Genomic DNA, 8,331 nt, shown 5'->3' with positions numbered 1-8,331 from the left:
TCCGTCTCCCCCTCTCTCTCCCTCTCCCTCTCGCCCTCTTCCCTCTCTCCCTCTTCCCTCTGCCTCTTTCCTCTGCCTCTTTCCTCTCCCTCTTCCCTCTCCTCTTTCCCTCTCCTTCTCTCCCTCCCCTCTCCCTCTGGGAGGGAGTGAGGGAGATGGAGAGATGGAGGGAGCGGGAGAGTTAGAGGGAGAGGGAGAGGGAGAGGGAGAAGAGGGAGGAAAGGGAGGGAGGAAACGTCTCCCTCCCTCCCTCCCTCTCCTCCCTCTCCCTCTGTCTCTCCATCTCCCTCACTCCCTCCCAGAGAGGGAGAGATGGAGGGAGAGGGAGAGACGAGGGAGAGGGGGAGAGGGAGAGAGGGAGGGGGGAGAGAGGGAGAGGGAAGAGGGAGAGTGGGAGAGAGGGAGAGAAGGAGGAGAGAGGGAAAGGGAGGAAGAGACCTCTCTCTCTCTCCCTCTCTCCGTCTCTCCCTCTCTCCCCCTCTCTCTCCCTCTCCCTCTCTCCCTCTCCCTTGTCTCTGCCTCTTCGTCTCTCTGTCTCTGGGAGGGAGTGAGGGAGATGGAGAGACAGAGGGAGAGGGAGGAGAGGGAGCGAGGAAGAGGGAGAGAGGGAGGGAGAGAGGGAGAGAGGGAGGGAGAGAGGGATAGAGGGAGGGAGGGAGAGATGTCTTTGTCTTTCCCTCCCTCCCTCTATACCTCTCTCCCTCTCCCCCCTCCCTCTCCTGCTCCCTGTCCCTCTCCCTCCCTCTATCCCTCTCTCCCTCTCCCCCCTCCCTCTCCTGCTCCCTGTCCCTCTCCCTCCACCTCCTTCCCTCTCTGGAGAGGGAAGGAGGTGGAGGGAGAGGGAGAGGGAGAGGGAGCACGAGAGGGAGAGAGGGAGAGGGCAAAAGGTATAGGAAGAACGGAACAGGGAAACAGGGACAGGGAAAGGGGGACAGGGAGAGAGGGAGAGGGAAAGAGGGAAAGGGAGAGCAGAGCAGGGAAACAGGGACAGGGAAAGAGGGAGGCAGAGAGGGAGATGGAAACGGGGAAAGGGAGGGGGGACGGATAGAGGGAGAGGGAGAGAGGGACAGGGAAAGAGAGACAGGGATGGAGGGAGGGAGAGAGGGACAGGACAGGGCAAGAGGGACAGGGAGAGAGAGAGGGAGAGAGGGAGGGAGAGAGGCAGAGGGAGAGATGGAGGGAGAGTGAGAGGCAGGGAGGTAGAGGGAGGGAGGGAGGGAGGGAGACAGAGAGGGAGACAGAGAGGGAGACAGGGAGAAGGGCTGATGGGGGCTCCCTCCCCCTCCCATCCTCTGCCCACTGCTTTCTCTTTTTTCTGCTTCAACAAACACCAGGCGCCTTTCAGATCAGCCCTGAAGTCAACGTTGATGCTTGGGACGGCCTGACCTCCCCGCTACCTTCCAGCCCAGGACCACAGCTGGGAGATGAAGTCTGCGGGGCCCTGGGGGCGGTGGCGGCGGCGGAGGTGGTGGAGGCAGGCACCTCCTCTGACGCCCAATCTCTCCTCGTTTACGAGGCAGCCGCCAGCTCCCCTCCCTGACTCCCCAAGATTTGGGGCCATTTTAATATGTGTCGATAATGCCATGAGCTACTATTTAACTTTTCCACGAGGACCCATCTCCCGAAATGCAGTGGTTTTCAGGCTTGGCTGCACTAGAGAACCCCCAGGGAAAGGAGAGACGTCTGTACCTCCCTCTCTCTCCCTCTCCCTCCGTATCTCCTTCTGGCTCTCTCCCTCTCCTTCTGGGGTGATGCCCGATGAGCTCAGATTCGCAGATGTTCCCCCCATCCCCTCTCTGTGCCTTGCGTGGGGCCTGGGCCTTCTCACTGTGGCCCGGGAACAGCCTCGATATTCAGACATCGGTTCCTGCAAGGACACTTGTGTTTGGTCCATACCGCATGTGGCTGCAGTCTGCGCTTCTCCCGTTTAGCATCTTCAGTAGATGGGGGCTGTGCATGAGCCCTTCATCTTCCCCGCAGACACCACTGGTGCTTGCTCGGCCTCGCGGGTGATGTCCACGGGGGACAGACCTGTGTCCCCACCTTCTTGGGCTGCAGACAGGCCACGTTGGTCCTGTGGTGACTGGGGGCTCCCAGGAGAACCCCACCGCAGACCCAGAGAGGTGGCCCCAGAGAAGGTGGCGTACGCCTGGGGCCAGGCCTCACCAGCCAACCACGGGGCACCTGCAGCAACAGGTCTCTCGCCGTCCAGGGGCTGGGTGTTCGGGCGCCATGGGGATGAGCTGCTGTCTGCACGGCAGCCAAGTTTGTATTGTTGAGCCCGGGGAGGCCCCTGGGTGGCTCCTGGAGAGCCTGGTCATATTTCTTCCTGCCCTTGGCCTTAGAGCTCATCATGGTTCACGCCGTTTCTGGTTCCAAAAGGACCTGTGTTCATAAAGACCACATGTTAGGACAGCACCAAAGTGTCTAGAAATCCAGGCCAGGAGGAGGAGGGAGGGGGTTTGGCTGTGCCCGCCAGTGGCCTGAGAGCCCTCCCACCCACAGAGACCTGGCCCGGGGCCTGTGGGGAGGGCGTGGCCCACGGTCCCCAGCGCTGGCTGTCTCTGGGTTCCAGGAGAACTGCGCGATCCTCGGGGAGCTGGTAAGGCTGCAGGCTCAGAAGTCCCGCCTGCTGGGATTCAGCACGCGTGCCGACTCTGTGCTGGAGATGAACATGGCCAAGACCAGCCAGGTGGTGGCCACTTTCCTAGGTAACCCCGCCTCCCCGAGTCCCAGTGGGGACGGGGGTCAGGTGGACCTTGACTGGACGTGGTGCTGCCTGAGACCCCACTGTGTCAGCCCTTGGGGGTCGCCTTCCCCAACCCTTCATTCTGCCTCGAGGGGCGTGGGGTGGGGGGCGGCTGGGCGGCTGCCACAGGGACATAGCTGAGCCTCTCCCCTCCGCCCGCAGATGAGCTGGCCCAGAAGCTGAAGCCCCTCGGGGAGCAGGAGCGGCCCTGATCCTGGAGCTAAAGAAGGCTGAGTGCCAGAGGCGGGGCCTGCACTTTGACGGGCCCATCAACGTCTAGGATCTGCGCTACTACATGAACCAGGGGGAGGAGACGCGCTACCACATGGACCAGTACCTGCTCAATGAGTCCTTCCCCATGCAGGTGGTCACGCGCGGGCGGCTGGGCATCTCCCAGGAGCTGCTGGGGCTGACCTTCGACCTGGAGGAAGGCACCAACATGCGTCACGAAGATGAAGATGTGAGGCTCTACACGGTCCGGGACGCGGCCTCGGGCAAGGTCATCCATCAGCAAGTTCTACCTGGACCTCTACCCTCGGTGCATGCGTGGGGGAACCTGTCGGCCGTGGGCCGGGGCTCCTCTGTGGTAGCGGGGCCTCACCCGCATCCCTCCCCAGGGAAGGGAAGTCCGGGCACATGGCCTGCTTTGGCCTGCAGCCGGGCTGCCTGCAGCAGGACGGGAGGCGCCAGATTGCCATCGCGGCCATGGTGGCCAACTTCACCAAGCCTACGCCCAACCCGCCCTCCCTGTTGCAGCATGATGAGCTGGAGACCTACTTCCATGAGTTCTGGCAAGCGATGCACCAGCTCCGCTCCCAGGAGGGGGCGGGCGAGGGGCTGAAGGCAGGGGGCGGGGAGGGCCCGGGCTCTCCCGTGGTCCTCAGGCAGGCCCTCACCACGGGATTCTTCCACTGATGTCACCCCGCACGAGGAGACACTCTCGGTGTCAGTTTCCATCATCAAACCCCACGCACTGGGCGCGTAAACGACGGAAGTGGATGTCCTCGAGACTCTGGAGGCTGGAAGTCCCAGATCAAGGAGTCAGGACTGGTTCCCTGCATGTTAAATACAGGTATTCAAAAGTTGCCTTTAAAAAAGACAAAATAGAAGAAAGGAACGTTGCATGCAAGGCTGGTGACAGGCAGTGATGAGAACCAGAGGTTAGGCTCTGGGGCCAGGAGCACCACGCCCTGTGAGGTCCTGGGGCTGCTGCAAGTCTCGGTGGAGGCTCAGCAAGTCCCAGTGACTTCCCAATGTGGGGGGGGGTCCCCAGCTGAGCGTCTGGGCCCAGGACCCAGTGCTCGTTCAGTCTTCCTGCAGTCAGCCCTTCGTCCTGAGAGCGATGCTCTCACAGACTGCAACCGGAGCGCGTGGGGACACTTTACTGAGCTGTGCAGCCGTCACTACTGCCCTGTTCTGGAACATTTCCCTCACCCCAAAAAGGTCCCTCACGCCCTTAGTTATCAGTCCCTCCCCTCCCCTGTCCCTGACAACCAGGAACCCACTCTGACTCTGTGGATCTACCTGTTCTGGACGTTTCCCCTCAGTGGGGTCACACCCTGTGTGTCCTTCTGTGTCTGACTTCTCTCGCTGAGCACCGTGTTCTCACGGTGCATCCACGTGGCAGCGAGTGGCAGGGCTTCACACCTTTGCGTGGTCGAGGGCCGGAAAAAAGACAAACGAAAAGAAGGGCACGTTGCCTGCGACTCTGGTGACAGCCGGGGATGAGAACCAGAGGGTAGGCTCTGGGGCCGGGAGCGCCGCGCCCTGTGAAGCCCTGGCGCTGCTGCCAGTCTCGGCGGGGCACGAGCAGCGCCGTCCCCCAGGAGCTGCTGGACAAGCTCATCAAGTCCCGGCTGGCCAACCCCCGTGCGGCCGGGCCGAGGGAAAGGAAAGGGGCTCCCGGACCGCCCGGCTGGAAAGCACGGCCTGGACACAGTGCCAGCGCCCCCGTCTCCTTCCTCCCGCCCTCCAGGCCTCTTCAACCTGCGCCAGATCGTCCTGGCCAAGGTGGACCAGGCCCTGCACACGCAGACGCCCTCGGACCCGGCCTAGGACAATGCCCGCCTCTGCCAGGAGATCCTCGGGGTCCCAGCCACGCCAGGTAGCCAAGTGCACGCCGGGCCCACCTTAGCGGTCGGTTGGCGGCTACTGCCCAGGTCAAGAGGATCCTCTGGTGGTGTGTGAAGGGGGACCGACTGACGGGCTCTGGTCGAGGCCCGCTGACCTCTGGCCTCTTCCTGCCTGGGTTCCTGGGCTGGTCCCTCCAGCTGTGGCCCGCGGAGTCCGAGGGTGGGCTGGGCGTATCTGCACGTGCTTTCTGGAGAGCCTGGAAGAGGCAGGAGAGGGCTTCATACCCCGGACGGAACGCGTCGACGAGGTTTGCCCGTGCGTGTCGGTGCGGAGACGCAGTTCACTCCCTCGTGAGCGCTTTAACCCGCGCTCTCCCCGTGCTGGAGGGCGAGCCCTGACTGATCCCTCGGAGCCTCGGGCAGCTGTCCCTGTAAGAGGCTTAGGGGTGAACCCTCGTGAGCTTCAGCAGAAAGTCGGCAAAGATTGATTTGTGTCCCTCCACTGAGTTGCCCGCAAGGTCCCCGTTTTCTAGAAGTGTTGGGCCAATACTCCCTCTAGTGGCAGGGGACTCAGACAGGGCTGCTTTGAGGCCCCAAGCTCTGGGCTCTGGGGAAGGGGCACGGAGCGGCCAGGGGCCCGGGCAGGAGCCTCTCCGCGTGTGTCCCAGGGACCCACCTGCCTGCGACCTTCGGCCACCTGGCAGGAAGCTACGACGCCCAGTCCTATGGCTACCTGTGCAGCGAGGTGTACTCCGCGGACACGGTCCACATACTCGTTTCAAGCAGGAGGGCGTCCTGAGTGGCAAGGTGAGAGGCCGGCCTGCCGTGCAGACCAACACGGAGGTCCTTGGCCTGGGCCTAGATGCTTGTGCCGCCCGCCTGGGCCTGCCAGGCTCTGAGGGCCCTGCCCAGAACCCCCTGCTCCCCTGCCCTTTGTTGAGTCACAGCAGAGGTGGCCACACCCACACCCTCCGTGAAGGGGGTGCTCCACCCTCCTGCAGCCCCGCCCCCTCTCCTCAGGTTGCCATGGACTACAGAAGCTGCATTCTGAGGCCAGGGGGCTCCGAGGATGCCAAGGGCATGGTGAAGCTCTTCCTGGGTTGTGACCCCATGCAGGACGCCTTCCTCCTGAGCAAAGGGCTGCAGGTTGAGGGCTGCAAGCCGCCGGCCTGCTGACGGCACGGGGTTTTGCCCCCCCAGGCGGGCCGGGTGCCTTAGCGCCCCGTCGGGGCGGGGGAGGGGCCGTGTGTCCTCCCAGCCCCCGAGTCCCCGGCGGCCGGCCTAGGCCAAAAGTCTCCACCTGGAAGTGTCTGGAAAGCCTGGCATCAAGGCTCCCCCTTGTTGCACTAATGCAATCCCTTCCTGGGGAGCTTTCCTGGTAACAAAACGGTTCTTTGAAAATGCAGCCATTAATAAAAAAGACTCTACTCCTGGTCTCTGCCTGCCGTCCCTTCCACCACAGGAGTGGCATGGGGGCCGTCACACTGGGGGGAGTTCTGACCTTGGTCGGGGATCAGCCCTGGGGCCGTGGTGACGCGTCTGGGTCACTGGGAGACGGCTGAGCTGTGGGGTGAGTTCAGACGGGGATGGTGCCCCGCACCCCGACCGGGCAGGCTCTCCAGTGAGGGGGTGTCAGTTTCCTGCCGGCCTCTCGCCCGTCACTGTTTGGCATCTCGGGGGCTGTGACTGGCTGGAGCTGGTTCTGGCGGTGGGCACAGCTGCGGGAAGCCCGGCTGTGGCTGTCCCTGTCCCCGTGTCCTGTCCCCCTGCTCACGGCCGGCCGGCTGGCTCCCTCTGGTCATCGGCAGCTGCTGAAGTCTGGACCACAGCAAGGGGCCGCCTTCCTGGGTCCTAGCAATTCTTCCCAAAGGCCTTAGGGATGTGTTTTGGTGGCAGTAGGAATTCAGAGAGGGTGCTGCACCACTGGAGCGGTAGGGTGGCTCTGGACCGTCCCGTGTGTCCTTCCCTGGCCTTTGAGCTCCTTGGGAGCCCTGCCTCCACAAAGGACGCCAGGCAGCGGAACGAGGGCGCGGGCGGCGCCCCGACCTTCTCCCCGTGGCCCAGGCGGGCAGGCCGTGCCACGCTCTGTCCTCCCCTCAGCCTGCCCGCCCGTTCTGTTGTTATTCTACCGAAGAGGACACAGACATTCAGAGAGGCTAGGGTCCATGCCTGAGGTCTCATATCCAGTAAGTGTCAGAGCCGGGGTTTGAACCCAGACAGCCTGTCCCGGAGACCGCGCCCTAACCTCTACACAAACCACCTCCTGGTTCCCTTTATTAGCACAAGACTCATTTCCCTGACAAGCCCAGACCCCATAAGGGCAACCCTGCCTCCCCCACGTGACCAGCCCTTGCCAACTACTCACCCCAGTGGCAGAGGGACGAGCCACACAGGGGACCCGCCCATCTTGGCCATGGGGACACAGACACCCACTCACACCCAGAAGGACCTCCTCTTTACCTTAGGCCACACGCCCATGCCGAAGGAGCTGCTGTCTGCCAGCTGGTGCAGGTACAGTTCTGTCCTGGAAACAGAGAAGGGACCAGAAGTAAGGGAGGACCCACCCACACCAGTGGCCTGGCAGGGCAGGTGGGCATCATGGCACGGGGCTCCACAGAGTGCCCCAGGTGGCCCCGGGGTCTGCCTCAGGCCCTGGCCCTGCCTCCCGAATATTCCTCACTTGCTGCCCTCAATGGGCCCTTCTTAAGTGAAGGCCTTCCAGAAGCTTCCTTACTCCTCAGTTACCCTGCTCTGAAAACTGGGAGTTTCCTCCCTAATCTGCCCTCTCTCCAAAGGGTAAGGTGCCCCTCTGGCCTTAGCCAGGAGGCTCAGGACAGGTTGGGCCTGCCCTTCAGACGGGGGTGGAAGGCAGGAGACAAATGATGGGGGACGCAGAGGCAAATTGAAAATTATCACCCCTCGCCTGGGGTGAGCACTCCCTGGAGCTTCACTAGATAGAACCTTACTCATTCGTTCAACAGATGAGGAAACCAAGGCTCAGAGACAGGGAGCCACATGTCCAAGAATTCCCAGGAGTCAGCGAGGGGCAGAGATGACTCCCTGGGCCACCTCCCCCAGAAGGCCCTCCCAGATGAGTCTTGTGGCTTCTCTGCTGTTCCACCTGGTGCCTCCTCGCCCTGAGCTACCTCAGGTGCACCCAAGGCTCTCACAGAGTTTAGGAGCTTCTGGAAGATTTGCGGTCTGCTGTTCCTTGCCCACCTCCCACGCTGCTGTCAGAACCTGTACCAAAATGTCACCGTCACAGCAGACACCCACCACCACCCCCCAGCGTGTATAAAGAGCCATATGTGAATTATCTCACTTAATCCTGTAAGGTCAGCAGTCAAGGTACTATTTCCACTTTACAGAGGAAGAAACGGAGGTTCAGAGCAGGTGACACCTGGCCAGGTTCACCCAGCCCAGGAGCAGTACCAGGCAGCAAGAATCAGAGGCCAGATTCCTAACCACTGGGCTCCACTGCCTCTCACCTCTGGGCAGAGGCAGGGCTGG

The 8,331-nt window shown here is 62.4% G+C and overlaps 1 pseudogene across 1 annotated transcript; it reads left to right on the top strand.

Annotated features, from left to right (window-relative positions):
- Nucleotides 1-2,569: 2,569 nt before the first annotated feature.
- Nucleotides 2,570-5,997, top strand: LOC309617099 (thimet oligopeptidase-like; annotated as a pseudogene). The gene is made up of 7 exons: nt 2,570-2,711; nt 2,912-3,287; nt 3,367-3,562; nt 4,567-4,618; nt 4,725-4,853; nt 5,490-5,628; nt 5,842-5,997. The product of its transcript is annotated as a thimet oligopeptidase-like (transcript).
- The last annotated feature ends 2,334 nt before the right edge of the window (nt 5,998-8,331 follow it).

This window comes from Balaenoptera borealis, assembly GCF_965194805.1.
Source record: "Balaenoptera borealis genome assembly, chromosome: 1".
Taxonomy (NCBI): Eukaryota; Metazoa; Chordata; class Mammalia; order Artiodactyla; family Balaenopteridae; genus Balaenoptera; species Balaenoptera borealis.
The sequence above is the reverse complement of the archived record's forward strand: the minus strand, read 5'-3'. Positions and strand labels throughout refer to the sequence as shown.